This window comes from Sminthopsis crassicaudata, chromosome 2 (assembly GCF_048593235.1).
Source record: "Sminthopsis crassicaudata isolate SCR6 chromosome 2, ASM4859323v1, whole genome shotgun sequence".
In the NCBI taxonomy this organism is placed as follows: domain Eukaryota; kingdom Metazoa; phylum Chordata; class Mammalia; order Dasyuromorphia; family Dasyuridae; genus Sminthopsis; species Sminthopsis crassicaudata.
Genome location: NC_133618.1, coordinates 482,999,394 through 483,015,585, shown reverse-complemented (window position 1 = coordinate 483,015,585; position 16,192 = coordinate 482,999,394). Strand labels below are relative to the sequence as shown.

At 37.2% G+C, this 16,192-nt stretch overlaps 1 protein-coding gene across 1 annotated transcript in view; it reads left to right on the top strand.

Moving 5' to 3' along the window:
* The first annotated feature begins 1,660 nt into the window (after positions 1-1,660).
* SIAH1 (siah E3 ubiquitin protein ligase 1) overlaps positions 1,661-16,192 on the top strand; it is a 63,278-nt gene continuing 48,746 nt past the window's right edge. Inside the window, exon 1 of the mRNA XM_074293326.1 lies at positions 1,661-1,781. The gene's annotated coding sequence lies outside the window, so the exon portion shown is untranslated. The remainder of the gene's footprint in view (positions 1,782-16,192) is intronic.

Genomic DNA, 16,192 nt, shown 5'->3' with positions numbered 1-16,192 from the left:
GCCAGGGCTTTATTTTTGGTCTTTCTTTTTGTGTTTTCAGGCTCTAGTATCTGGCTGATGTTCAATAAAAGCTGGTTGGCTGTGATGTATTGCAAAGAGCCTAACATCTGTTTCTTTGCCTCCAGAGCAAACAGAATAATTCTAATTTTTGTCCCCCAATCTCTCCTTCTCCTGCATTGAGGCATCAGGACTGGAGCTTTCATTTCATTGGTATAGAGGACTTGGGTTTTGGGAAATTCCCCAAAGTGTTCACAGATCCTTTTCACTGTGCAGTTTAAGAGAGCTGCCAAAGGCACTAAGGAGCTGCGTCTTGTCCAGGCTCACGGCGGGTATGTGGCAAAGGAAGCACTTTAAACCCAGTTTTTGAGAGAGAGGGAGGGAAGAAAGAATGAACCTATGTCTGACCATTCAGTAAACATTAACCACCACTACGCACAAGAATGCCCGGTGCTACGTTGTCAGGTGTGCCCTAACTTCACATAAAAAAGGCATGTGCTTCCGACCGGATCTGAGAAAGCTGTACTTCTAAGCCGAGACACCAGAGCGATGTAGTTCTGGACAGTTTTCATGCGCCTCCCACAAAACGACGGTCTTGCACAATGCTCCAGACCAAATGATTGTACTTCTTGCCTTGATTGTACAAGCCTTGAACCTACTTACACAAGTCACGGGAGGCAGGGAAAGAGGAGATCTCGTAAATAGTTTTAAGTGAAAAGGAAAAACTGCTTCAGTTTAGCCCGGAGATCCGAGGATTCGGAGAAGAGCATTCTCCTTACATCTTTTCAAAATAAACTCTAGGGCCCACGAAGAAGCTGACGACGGTGGAACGGGGGGTGGGGGGGAAGGGGAGTCACATTTGGGTGTGGTTTCCCTTCAGTTTTAACCGACGCAGTTTTTGGTGTTTGTTTTTTTAGGTGAGCAGGAATGGGGAGGGGTTATTAAACGACGTGAACAAAAGCTAGTATAGAAACGGCGGAAGGGCAGGGGCAGGGGCTCCTCCTTGGGAAGACCGGGAAGTGGGACCGGAGGGTCGGGGAGTGACTCCAAAACAAAACCCTACGTTTTGCAAGAACGCATCTGCATTGAGTGGGGAGGGAATCCCAGGGTGGGGTGATGGGCGGATGCCTCTGACAGGCCCTGGGTGGGGGAGGGGGACGGAAGCAATCGCTTCTTCTTAGATGGGGGACGGTTGGTCCGAAGGGGGGAGGGCTCTGTTGTCTACGTGAGTTTGTGAGGGGAGCAACGGTCACCGAGGCAGCCGAGACACTAACCGCCACCTGTGGTGACCCGAAGCTCGGGCTGTCCAGACGGAGCCAGGGATTTCTGCGCCTGCGCACTCTTCTCCACCTCCCTCCCCCCCCTCCCCGCCGCGCGCTCTTCAGCTCCCTCCTCTCGGGGCCGCGCCTTCCTCTCTAGGTCCGCCGCCGCCGCAGTGTGTGGTATTTAGTGGGAACGCGCGACAGGCTCGAGCACGAGCGAAGCGGCGGCGGCTGGGGCAGCAGAAGGAGCCGCGGCGGCGGCGGTTGCAGGGCGCGTTCTCGAGAGGCGGCAGCGGCGGCGGCGGCGGCGGTAGCAGCAGCAGCGTGTCCCGTCGGGCGGCGCCGCGGCCTCTGTGTGAGGGGGAGGCGGAGGCGGCGGCGGCAGCGGCAGCGGCAGCGGCGGTGGCGGGGACTGGAGGCAGTGGCGGTGAGGTGGAGGAGGAGGAGGAAGAAAAAACGGAGGAAGCCGCGCGTTTGAGACGGAGCGAGAAACGGGGCCCCGGTCGCGCTCTCCGCCCACCGGTAAGTGCGGCCCAGCCTGAGGGAGGAGCCGGGGGATCCAGAGCGGGGGGTGCTCGGTGGGGGGGGGAGGTGGCGCCGCGCGGGGCTCGGGTCAGGCTAATGGCGGCGGCCTGGTCCTCCGAGGAGAAACCGCCGCCTCGCCATGGAGGGAGGGAGGGAGAGAGGAAAGAAGGGAGAGCAGGCCTTGCCCGGCGCAGTGAAGCCGCCCCCGCGGGCAGTTTATGGTCCCTGGCCTGCCTTTGTCTCTGGCCTCGTAGAAGGAGCGAGCCTGGGCCTCGCGGCCCAGTTCGAGGCCGGCCCCGCCCCGCCTCCGGGGTCGGGTTTCCCCAGTCGCCGGGGGCTTTCCTCGGCGCCTGGGACTTGAACTGACTTGAGGTGGGAGTTGGGGAGGGAGGCTGACTGGAGAGCCCTGGCGGCCCTGAGCGAAGGAGAACTAAGAAACGCTTTGCCACGGCCCGGACTCCTGGGGAGGCGGGCCTCGGCTGAGGGGGAGGTGCCGGCCGGCCTCTGCTCGGCTCCCTCGTGCGGGGCTTTGTTGTGATGGGGCCGGTGTTTGTGGCCAACATGGCGGAGGTCAGCTGAATCTTGTACCGTGAGCCACCGAGCCGTCCCTTTCCTCCCTCCACCTGGCACCCTCCGACGCCCCCACTACTTCCCTTCTTCTGGGGTTATGGTCTTCATCTTGCTCTCTTCTTCCAGACGTCCCAAACATCCCTGTAACGTGGGACGTTCTTTCCTTTTCTTAATACAGTGCTTTGTATTATTGTGCGGTGCAGAGAATGCAGTCCTTTCTTTATTCTAGAAAAGATCCTGTGAATAAACGGATTGCTGAACTAAAAGATTTGGCCTTTTAAAGTCCAAGATAGCCCTGTCTTTTGATCTTTTCTCGACTAGAAGTTTGGGACAGTTGGCGGGAGGCATTTATTTTTATCCGTGGTCATAATCCGAATGCCCTAATCTCTCAATTGTTAGCTTGTATTTCTTAAGGGCCCACAGGACATTTTAATAGCCCCCCTCCCAAGTCCACCCCGTGACTTAATGGAAGGATAATCATTGATTAAACTTACTTCAATAGTAATTTTGAAAGTTGAATTTTTAAAAAAGTTGAATTGTATCTCTGATTTGAGGTCTACTATAGGCAATTTTAATGAATTAAGATCGTAGCTGTTTTAGTTGAACAAACTTTTGATAAACAACTGCAAGTGTGTATTTGCTGCTTAATATGTCGTGAGTGTATAAACTAGAATCTATAAATCAACATTTTAAAAGATTTCATTGGATAATAGGAAAGTAAGCTTTGTTTGGAGAAGCTAAGACTCTTATGGGGTATATGATGTTGATATTTTGACAATTTATTATAATTGTGATTTTAAAATTTATTTAAATAGACTCTACCAATTATACCTTGAAGGTGAAAGTCCAGTAACCTAAAATTAAGGATTACTTCACTTTGCAACTTTTAGCCAAACTAATAATAAGCAAAGTAGGACAGGTATCATTTATTGAAAAGAGCTGTAGTGTTAACCTACTTTTTCGAGAAGGTACACAATACCATAATGTAGATTTGTGAAAATATGGTAATTTTATTTTTGTAATAAAAGAAAGGAAGTAGGTTTAAGTTGTAGTAAAAGGATTTTTGATTAGATGTTAGAAAATAATTGTGATCCTAGGAGTTACAGGATGGAAAAATACATTGCCAAAGCTAAGCTTACTGTGGAATTTCATTTTCTGGGAATTTGAAAAATGGAGTAGGAATTATGCAGAACAGGTGTTTGGCAAATGAATTCATTACACTGGGAAAAAAGGGGTCTTTTCTGTGTTTATGATTGAGGAATTTGCTTTCAAGAATTCATTCAATAAACATTTTTAAGAATCTGCTGTTCTCAGAGCATTGGAGTGATACAAAATTTAGATAATTGCCTTTTCTTATGTGACCGATGGCCCGACAAATGATAAAAAGACAGGTATAATAGCTAGAATTTATATAGTACTTTAAAGTTTGAAAAGTTCTTTATAGATAGCTCTTTTTATCCACATAATCCTGAGAGGTAGGTGCTAATATGTAAAAATATAATAAAAATAAATAAAATTATAGTTAAATGTAAGTAATATGAAAATAATAATTTAAAGACTATGGAGGATTTTATATACATTCGAGTTTTTGTTTATGTGTATATATATTTAAATACACATGTAATTGTTTAGTTCTGCAGTTTTATCTGTGTGGTGAGCTATTGATGAATTCAAATTTACAACTGTTCTGCAATTTATAGTTTGAGAGAATTGCCTAGGAACTTGAGAAGCTAGGTAACTTGTCCCAAATTACATAATAATTAACTCAGGTGGTCCTCATTCCAAGGGCAAGGTTAGATTGGCTCTCTATTCCCAATGCTATTCTGCCCACCTTTTACAGGAAAAGGAAGCCTAGTGCCTTCCTATTATGATTATTTAAAATTTAGCTTGTTTATAGCTTGATTGTACATAGTTGTTTGCATGTTGCTTCTCCCATTAGACTGTAAGCCCTTTGAAAGTAGGCACTGCCTTTTATTATTGTTTCTCCAGCAGACTTAGCACATTGCCTAGCAAATAGTAGATACTTTAAGTTTATTGACTGAAACTGAAATAATACTCCCAAAAGGAAAGAACTAGGCACTGTTGTTATGTGGAGGAACTGTGCTAAGGACTTTACACGTTTCATTTGAATCTCACAGCTCCGGGGGTTAGTACTATTATTATCCTCATTTTACAGTTAAGGAAACTGAGGCAGGTCAGTCAGCTACTTACCAGTTTTATTCAGCTAGTGAGTTTGAATCTGATTTGAACTCGTCTCTTCTGGATTCTATATATTATGCCATTCAGCTTCCAGTGTAATATTTTAGTAGAAAAATATTTCATTTTATCTAGTGATCATTTTTCAAAATCACTGATAAACTTAAGTGAAAAAGCAATATTTGTTTATAAGTAAATGCAAGCAACTTCTTAGGTTCTAGAAACTGCCTAAATTACCAAGAAATATGTGCCAAAGTTTACTGTGCCTATAAAGCAGGATTATGTATTAAGAACGAGATTAGAGAACCTCAGGGAATTGGAAAGGACATTATAGGTACCTAATTTATGCCTGAACAGGAGTCCTTCTCCAACATCCCTGACTAATGGTCCTTCTCTCTTTGCTTAAACATTTTAATGGAGAACCTATTTTTTGTTGTATGTTTTAAGAATCAGTGTAATGATAACACAAGGAGTACCATTCAGGGGCAAAAGTAAGTTTATATAAATGTATTATTGTTCATGGGTGATGGTAGGTAGGATAATTATATTTTGAAACACCTTGTTGGATTTTGGCTTTTTTTTCCTAAGGTTTGGACAGTAGTATCTATTATAAAATCAAGGTGATGTTTCTTCATTATTAAATTTATTTTTTCACATCCTCAATGATAGTGTTGCATATATAATGGTATGTGTCTCACTTAATATTTGATTAATATTATGGTTTTTATAACAAAGGGATTTTTTGACAGAATTCCTTGGACTTTTAAAATCCATTAAAATAGAACTTGGTACAAAATGTTTCCTGTCCTAAAGGAGCTTGCATTCTAAAACAAAGTAAAATTGATTTAATGTGAAGTCAAAAGTGTAGCATGTACAAATACTTTTGGTAGTACAAGTTATTATGTTCTAAAAAAAAATCTTTAGTGTTCTGGGAATAAGATGAAACAATGCATAAATTTATAAATTGTTACTATTTATTTCTGCCTATGATGATTATGTATTCTGTAATATAGGCTAAAGTTATATCAAAATGTAGTTTTTCCCCTCCCCCTTTAAGAACATTGACAAATTGGAATGGGGAGAGTAGAGCAGGCAACATGAAAGTAAGACAAAGTAGCAACTTAATTTAATGGTTTCTTTCCTAATTAAAAGGTTATAATAGAATTCTTTAAAATAATATAAAAGGTTCAGCTCACCCAATTTAAGTTACATATAGGGAGAGAGGGAATGTTATTGAATGTGTTTTAAAATATACTCAGGTTCTCTATTTTGGCTAATTGAGCTAGAGGTCTAAGAGGAAAAAGACTTTCAAAGAAATTTAACCTCTGACTCGTACGGAACTGTGGGACCATAGACAAGTCATTTAAGTTCTGAGTTTTTCTCATCTGTAAAATATGGGAATTAAATTAGATGATCTTTAGTAATCATAAATAGAATTTAAGAAGAATGATGAATTTTCAGAACAATTCTGAAATTCTAATAAAATATTTTTTGACCAAACTTTTGTTCTCTTTAAATACATTTCATAATACTATTCTTAATTTTTCCTTTGAAATGTGAACATTTATAGCTCCTTAACTATTTCATAAACCTTTAGGAGTTGTAACCTGAGTAGAATAATCAAGAAAGTCCATTGGGGTGAAATTATTCTGGGGATTGTAGTTACAGTGATTAAAGTAGTATTCTGGGGTAGGACTCAAGTGCCGACTGGAAGTTCCCACATTGCGATGTTATACAATATTAACAAAATTTTTTTAATACACATTTTTACAGTATCAATTATATTCTAATATCCTTTTTCCATTGATCCTTCCTTGTGACCAAGAAAAGCATAAGCAGAATTGATCAATTTAGCAATAGTGTGTGCCACATTCCTTATCTTTATAGGGAGAGGGAATATGATGTATTTTATGAGAATATAGATTGTTGCGGTTAATATGGGTTCATTGGCCTTTTTTTTTTTTTTTTAGTGTTTCCATTTGCACATTCATGTTACATCAAGCATTTATTAAGCACTAAAGGAAAGCAAAAAGTAGTCTCTGCTCCCAACTACTGACCCTAAGGATTTTCACTGATTGTCCCTCCTGCTTTCTGCCCCCAGTTATTTCCTGTCTTCAAGTCTATTAAACTCTTACCTATAAGAAGTGTTCCCTCTGAGATTACTCTCCAATTTGTCTATCTCTGGTGTTTAGCATAGTATTTCTTTTTTTAAATATTTTTCCTGATTATTTAATAAAGAGAAGTTTAATTACACATTTTTAAAAATTTCTCCATATTTCCCCCACCCCCCAAGACAGTAAGAAATTTGATAAAGGTTATGAATGTACAATCATGTAAAAACATTTCTGTATTATATTATGAAAGAAGAAAAAGGCCAAAAAAAGCCTTGAAAAGTCTAAAGAATAAAAATATTATTATTTGATTTGCATTCAGATTCTTTGAATTCTTTCTTTGGATGTGAATAGCTTTTTTCATCATGAGTTCTTTGGAATTGTCTTGGATCATTCTGTTGCTGAGAATAGTTAAGTCATTCACAGTTGATCATCACACAATATTACTGTATACAATGTTCTCTTGGTTTTGCTCACTTATTTTGCTTCAGTTCATGCAAGACTTTTCAGGTTTTTCTGAAAGTATAGTAGCTCATCATTTCTTATAGTGCAATAGTAGTCTATTACATTCATGTCTCACATCTTATTCAACTAACTATTCCCCTATTGATATGCATTCTCTTAATTTCCAATTCTTTGTCTCCACAAAAAGAGCTGCTATAAATATACAAATAGGTCCCCCTCCCTTTTTTCCCCTTAAATCTCTTGGGGATATAAATCTAGTAGTGATAAAGCATATGCAGTTTGATTGCTTTTTTATTTTAAATAGCTTTTTATTTTCAAAATACATGCAAAGATTCATTTTTACAAAACCTTGTGTTCCAAATTTTTCTTTCTCCTTTCCTTCTCCCTAGACGACAAGTAATCCAATATAGGTAAACCTGTGCAATTCTTATAAACATATTTTCTACATTTATCATGCTGCACAAGAAAAATCAGATCAAAAAGGGGAAGTGAGAGAAGAAAATAGCAAACAACAAAAGTAAAAAGATTATGCCCACGTAGTTCCCATTTAGTCCCCATAGTCCTCTTTTTGAATGCATATGGCTCTATCACAGGTGTATTGGAATTGGCCTCATTGCTGAAAAGAGTTCATCATAGTTGATCTCACACAGTCTTGTTGCTGTGTATGATGTTCTCTTGGTTCTACTAACTTCACTTAGCATCAGTTCATGCAAGTTTCCTCAGACCTGTCTGAAATCATCCTGCTGATAGTTTCTAATAGAACAGTAATATTCCATTACATTCACATACCATAATTTATTCATCCATTCCTCAACTGATGGGCATCCACTCAATTTCCAGTTTCTTGTCGTTACACAAAAGTTTGCTACAAACATTTTTCTACGTGTAAGACCTTTCCCCATTTTTAATTTAATAAATTAATATTTAATTTTAATTTAATTAATCTTTGGAATATATAGATCCAGTAGTGACACTGCTAGATCAAATAGATCACAGTTTAATAGCCCTTTGGGCATATTTCCAAATTGCTCTCCAGAATGGTTGGATCAGTTCACAATTCCATCAACAATGTATTAAGTGTTTCAGTTTTCCCACATCCTCTCCAACATTTATTTTTACCTGTCATTTTACTCAATCTGAGACTTGTGTAATAGTAGCTTAGAATTGTCTTAATTTGCATTTTCCAATCAATAGTGATCTAGAGCATTTTTTCATACTAGAAATGGCTTTAATTTCTTCACCTGAAAATTGTTCATATCCTTTGACCACTTACCAGTAGGAGAATGGCTTGTATTCTTATAAATTTGAGTCAATTCTCTATATATTTTAGAAATGAGACCTTTATTCAGAGCTCTTGGATATAAAATTTTTTTCCCAGTTTACTGCTTCTCTTCCAATCTTGGCTTCAATGATTTTGCTTATACAAAACCCTTTTTAATTTAATGTAATCAATTAATTTTACATTTAATAAATGTTCTGTAGTTCTTCTTTGGTTAGAAATTCCTTTCTTCACAGATCTTGTTCACCTAATATGCTTATAATATCACTTTATGTCTAAATCATCATTTTGACCTTATCTTTGGATAAGGTGTTAGGTGTTGGTCAATGCCTAGTTTCTGCCACACTAGTATTTTACCAGCAATTTTTCCTCAGATAGTGAATTCTTAAGTTTGGTCTTCTTTTGATCATAGTGCCAAGTTGCTCTCTAAAATGGTCAGCTAAGTTCACAACTATAGTAACAATATTTTAGTGTCCCAATTTTCCCAATCCTCTCCAACATTTATAATTTTTCTTTTCTGTTATATTAGCCAATATGATAGGTGTGAGATGCTACCTCAGAATCATTTTAATTTGCATTTCTCTAATCAATAGTAATTTGGGAATACAAAGACAGAACCCAACAAAATAGCCCCTTACTAGGAGTTTATATTATGTTTCATCCATTCAAGAGTAATGGGAATAAAGGCCAATTTTAAAGTCAATTAAAATATTAATGAAAGTTTGTGTATTTTATTGCTTAGACTAAAATTCAGTGATCTGAAATGAATTTTTTGTGTATACAAATACAAGGTAATAAAAGATCTTTCCTTGTCCTTGATGAATTTATAAGATGAGAACCATTTAATTTGCTTACCTTTGATTCTCATGCTATGTTCATTCTTTGGGGAATAAAATAGTTTAATTCAGTTCTAGTAATTAGTCACATAATACATAGTTTCACATTCAGCATCATGCAGTTTACAAGAATTTTAGCTTTTTGAGATAATCACAGTGTGCAAATACTAGTAAATTTGTACTTATGGATTATATAATGTAAAAATTGTTCAAGATTTAGGATGTATATTATGCGGCATCCTTCTTAATGATCTTTTTGGGGGAGGGAGTAATTTTGGTAGATTCAGAATGTAATTGTGCCGTCTTGTTTTGTATTTCTTGAGATACTACATATGAATACAATGATTTTTGGATCCCTTTTCTTTAAGGAAGTTAGGAAATGGTGAGAGAAGGCATGCAGTCATAGAAAATGCAGTCCTGCCTCAGACTCTAGGAAAGTCACTTAATGTCTGTGCTATAGTTTTCTCATGCAAAATAAGATACTTGTATTACTTTATTGGTTTGCCTAAAAGAAAATATATTGACGGCATTCACAAATAAGATTTATTAGTAGAAACTGGAAATATAAGAGTTGCTTCTATTTCTAATTAATATTAAAAGGCCTTTTAGATTTGTGGAGGGAAAAAATCATTTGTTTGGCATAGGGCTGTCAGAAACAAATTATTTAAACCCAAAATTTTCTGCTTAGTGCAGAGATTGATTCTTATCCTTTTTAATGTTACAGACCTCTTTACAAAAGTGGTGAAACTCAAGATCCCTTCTCAGAATAATATTTTAAATACATAAAGAATTACAAGGATTATATTGGTTCCATGCCTGGAATTCTTTCCTTCCTCTTTGCTTCTGCTTCCTGTCTTCCTGTGTTTTTTTCAAGTTTCAACTAAAATCTCCTGCAAGAAGCTTTTCTGGATTTCTTCTTAATGCTAGTTCATATATTTATGTGTTTGTCTCCAATTTATATTCTCTACCTCTTTTTCATACATAGCTGTTTGCATGTCTTTTCCCTCACTAGATTATCTTTTTAAGAGCAGAGACCATTTTTCACTTTTTGTACCTCCAGCACTTTGCAAAAGTAACTGGTACTTTTAGGTAGACATTTAATTTGTGTTGACTTGGCTATTGAAATGCAGTTATCAAAAAAGTTTTTTAAAAAGTCAGTGGACCCCCTAGTTTAGAGATAAATCTAAAGAGCAGGATTTTCTGTTTATTGATAATTCCCTCTGTCCCCAAAGGATCAAATATAATATTTGCAAAGTGTTTAGCACATAATAGGTCCTTAATAAATGCTTATCTCTTCCCCCCAAAAGGAAGATAACAGAAAATATAATTACAAATGTCAGTTTAAGAAAACAATCTCAAGTAGTGACATTGGTGCTGAAAACCATACCACAGATGTTTGAGGAGTGGGTGGATGGCAAGGAAATGGAAGTTTGTTGTCACTGTTACATTATTAAGTGCCTACTGTGTACCAGGCACTGCTAAATGCAGGGATTATGAAGACATAGATACCTTCAGGTTTTTCAGAAAAAAGGGGAAAAGAATGTAAGGTTGGAAGGGCTCTTAGAAGCCATCTAGTCTACCTTCCTCATTTTATAGATGAGGAAAACAATCCAGGGAGATTACCTGATTTGCCAGCGATTAGTCTGGTTAGGTAAGCATCAGAGGTGGGATAGCTTAATTGATAAATTTCTGAATATTTAGTTTTATTTTTGAAAAGAGGAGACTGATTGAAGTTACTAGTATTGAACCAGCAATTATGGGAATTAAAATCCAAGGGAAGGGTACTACTCCTAGAGACAGTAAGGAAGAAACCTTTCTTCGCTTGGTTCCAATATAAAACTTGAATTTTAATTCTAGACAGCTTCAGTCTGCAGTGGCCTTCGGGAAATTTGGGGCTGCTGTGCAAGTTCAAGTCCAGACTGAAAAAGTTTGAATACACAATTAAATGTTTCTAGGTTCATATTTAAGATTTACTTGGGAATGATCCTATAGTATTTATCTCCCAAAGATCTTTTAGATTAGGTGTGGTGACTGAGGGGTGAATTGTGTAAGGCTTACTATATAAAGCAGAACTAATTTCTGTTTTTGTTTAGACCTGTATCTGAAGAAATCCCAGAAAATACCTGTGACCTTGAGAAGTGATTTAATCACTCTGGGTCACATTTTTTTCTTCATTTTGTAGAAAAGGGGATTTGACTAGATATTCTTTTTTAAGTCTTTTCAGTTTTAAATCTTAAAGACTATTGTGTTGTAACCATGCATCAGCCCTGACCTATTTTTTAGAGATGTGGGAATAAGTGTGCAAGCCCAGGATTCTAGATTCTACTTTATGAGCTTCCTATGGGAAACAGTTGTTTTCTGCCCAACTTGCCATCCCACATAAGAGGGAAGAAATGAATAAACAGTTCTTAGGGTGTTTTAATAGGGCTTTTTTTTTTTTTTTTTTTTTAAAGCCATTTCCTTTACGTTAAACTCTTAAAAACATGCTGAAAATTTCTAACGTGGGAGATGACAATACATGCCCATCCAATAAGCAATTAAGAAAAAGTCTGCTTTTTTTTTTTTCCCCCCCTCCTGCTTCTGCCAACACTTGAGGATTAAAAAAAGAAAGTCTCTTTTTTCAACAAACTTATTAGAGGACTATAAAAATTAGAACCTGTGAAGTTAGAAATTTTGTGAATTCTGATTTTTTTTTTTTATGAAAAATTTTTAATGGTATATTCTTAAAATAAATGAAGGCTAAAATGTGATGTTTTTTGGAAGGAATAGTGAAATATCTCATTGAACAAAGATTTTTTTCTAAAAAAGTTTATGCAAAATGATTTTTTTCTAAAAAAGTTTATGCAAAATGCTTTCTGTTTTTAATGTGGAGGTGGATTATAGAGAGGTTCTTGTGTGAACATCCTTGAAAAGAAGCTTGATAATATTTTAAACTATTTTCTTGTTACTGCTTTAATGTTTTACATTTTAAGGATACTGATTTTATACCAGGTTAGGGCTGAATCATTTAACACAAATATTCTGTTAACAATCAAGTTTTTTATTCAGTGTTGCATAATACTTGAGATGAAAATTCACTGTTTTGTAATCAGCTTTGAAATGTCACTTCAGTATTTGTCAGAAGTTCATCTTTTAAAGTTTCTTTAGTGATCTAGTCCTTCCTTTGGTATGCTTAGTTAAAGGTATTGTGGAGAAAACGTTGACTGTGGAGTTAGAGAAGACCTAGTTCAATTTCTGACTTGTACTTTGAGTGACTTTCCTGAGTCATTTAATCTAACCAAGTCCCCAGACAAAGCACTTTTTAACCTTGAAAGTGTTCTATAAATGTCAATCACTACAAATCTCTTTCTAGGAAAAGAGAGTGAATTTATCTGAAAAGTAAAAGCAATGGTTAAATTATCTTTTAATGTATCATAAAACGGTGATTTGTTGTCATACATAAAGTCAGTAAGAATGTCTATAAATTGTGCTTTAGCACGTAAAAGTTGTATTTTTTCAGTGACTTATTATATTCTTAGTTTTTATATAAATGTAATCAAAAATTTTCAAATTGACTCGGCCAAAAAATACTTTTGATTATAAAAATCTGCAATTACTGTAGGAGCATGGAATGTCCCCATTTTATTTGCAACCCAGGGAAATTTTGAGCAAATAAAAGAAATTTTATTTAATAATTGTTTCAAGTAATAAGTATTAGTTCTCTATCCCATCTTCCACCTCATGTAAGAGGGAAGAAAAATAGTTCTTATGATGGGACTCAAGGATATAGATCCCAAATATTGTTTGCTTATAGATCTTAGAATAATAACACTGTATTCTGCAGTGATCATTTGGGCTTAGAGAATGATTTAATTCTATATATTCCTTTTCTCTCTATATTAAGATCAGATGCTGTTTTGTTACACAGGCATATAGTTTTCTAAGTTTTATCAGCTTCTCTTTGAAGCCCTTTCCCTAAATTCTGCTCTGTGGGAAAACTACTTATTATTTCCTTACATCTGTTCATGGAACAGTTTATCCTTTAGTCTCAGAACCTCTGGACCTACTTTGTAAGATCTTTAGATATAGATGTGGGAATGAGATGAGATTCTGTTCTCAAGATGTCAGTTTAATAGGAGAATAAGATGTGTATACAATAAAGATCAAAACATAAATGACAAGAACAGATAAAAGTTAGGGAATGGAGAGTATAATTTTTCTGGGAATGGATTGGGATGGATTCATGGAAATGGTGACAGAACAGGTAATTTTAAAAATTAGAGAGATTTCAAAAGGCAGATGGTGATAGGGAGTAGTTGTAGCAATGGGGATTATTATTGTGCTACTGTTAAATAAATATAAAGGTAGGAAAATGGGCAATATGGAATCAAGAAATAGCAACTTGTTCCATTTTTCTATTTAAATGCCTAGATTGGCATGTAATTGTCCAGACAACCTGAATTCTCACCTTGTCACTGTCCAGACAACCTGAGTTCTCACCTAGTAATCCTAACATCTCCCCCTTTCTTTTGATTTAGAACATAGGACAGTCATGACCTTGAAACATAAATCCATCAATATGGGAAGTATTACAGATAATTACATAAATGACCTTGAAACATAAATCCATCAATATGGGAAGTATTACAGATAATTACATAAATTACATAAGCACATAGTAACATAACACATGCTAGAAGTATATAACATAATCAAATAATCATAAATAATAAATAATCATAATAATATAAATAATAAATAATAAATAAATAATCATAAATAATCACAAATAAATAAATAATCATAAATAAATAAATCATAAATAAATAAATCATAAATAAATAATCATAAATTGAAAATTTATAAATGTCCATAAGTCCATTGTCCATTGTAAAGGGCTAGAACTGAGCAATGCACTTGGATGATGAAGCACGTGAGACTAATTGCCAATTGGACGGTTCCCTATTAACTTGTTTAAGGTTGACCCTCCCCAGCTGTTCTGTGCTGACTTGATTGGTGAGACAAAGAGAGGGAAGTGACTTGTGTGGGAGGAGCAAGAGAAACTTGGGTGGTGGAACTCACGCTCACTTGCACTCGTGACCTGGCGTTGGAGGTGACGGTAAAGATCTAGAATAAAGACATTTAGTGATCCTGACTCCTGCTGATTTCTGGAAAGATAGAGTTCCAGCATTTGGCGCCCAACGTGGGGCGCCATTTGTAACGTGCTCTCCTGGCAGTTACAATTACTAGTCTGTCCTAGACCCACCAGAGTACCTTTGACCACTGTCCTTTGCAGTGTGGACTCTACCCGGCTCGCCTCCTCTGAGGCCTTCTAAGGTCTCTGGCCACAATCTCTTGAATCTATAGCTTAGTAACCGGTAGCGCACTCAAGAACAGCCACGTGTAATCTTAAAAGCCTTTATTATACCTACTCACATAATGCCCTAACTGATGCCCTGACTTGTTGGTTCCCGAGTGAACACCTGGTCAGAAGACCCATGTGTTCACTACCAAAACCCTTACCTCTTTTGGCTACCCATCTTGGCTTGGCCACCCAGGCTAGGGAGCCAGAGTGAAGAGCACCAGGTTAAAGAGGGCGGTTGCTGCCTGCAGTGGGCTTACATAGGGCCTGTGAGGTCACACACACAGCCAATCAGCGAGAGAGTCACCCATTACGAAACTATCTCAATATGGCCAGGATCCCGCCTAAGGGCAGTCCTAATATCCACAGAAATTACTTCCGGGCCTCAATCTCCCGATGCACTGTGTCCGCCCATTTAAAGGGCCCTTACAGTCCATTAGTCTCATCTTGTGTGAGGAAGTCCAATGATTCCTGATGGTTTTAAAGTTCTTTAACAGTCTTTTTATTAACCATGCTCTTTCGGTGTAAGATGTTTCTTAGATCTTCTCCTTTATTTTGAGGTTTTTCTCTTTTTCTGTCTCTCTCTGATGGACAAGGTGAATATGACTCGTTGGCACCCATCTGATTCCTTCTCCTGCTGAAGAAATACAAGCAAACCCTCTCTCCCAGGCAGTTAACCTATCTAATTTCCTTCTATTTACCACTTTCTAAATCTCTTCTCATCATCTGACAATTACATTGGAGTATTTCATTTCATACATTTCAGTGAGCCCATATCCTTATTGAAGTGAGTATTCCTTTTATTGGAGGAGATTGCAACCCATGCATGCTTTTTTTTCCTATGAAACTTGGCCATGATTTTCCACAAATCTTTCACTGAGGTTCTGAAAAATTTGCTAGGAGCCTTTTAAAAATCTCTTATTACATGAATAACATTGCATATATACAATCATTCTCTATCCAGTAAAACATCTTTTTCTAACTCTTCATGCTCGCGGTTCAAAGCTTATGATGTTGTGTAGCCTATTTATGCCAACTCTAGGTCTCTGTTGTTTTTTGAGTGACCCTATAATTTTAATTCCATGGACATAATGGTATTTCATGATTCACAGCCAAAATTACCAGCAAAAAACTCAGATACTCAATTGGATTTATAATTTCATTGTTGTATATGGTTTTTTGATCATATACTATCTGTGTTTGCTCACTTCTTTTGATTCTTGTCCATGTCTACTCATAAATTCATCACAGGGCACCCACCCAATATTTAAGAATTTAAGATTTGATAGTATATATGATGCTAATGGAGCCACATAAGTTGTGTCCATGGAATTTTTCTAAATTTTGCCATGTGACTAATAAGCCCATCTTTTTTGATTACACATTTCTTTGATGAAATCTTTTATTGTAGCTATTCTTTATTATGTACTGTTTTCTCACAAATTTCATGTAATTCTCCATGTGAGAGCTTCTGTGAGAGAAAATGTTGTAGAATGTAGTGTGATGTAGTATCCTAGGACTTGATGAACGTAGTATCTCAGGATTTGCAACTATTAAAAGATATGGGCTTTGGTTTCTGAGAGTAGTTTGGGGTAATTTAAAGGATCTGT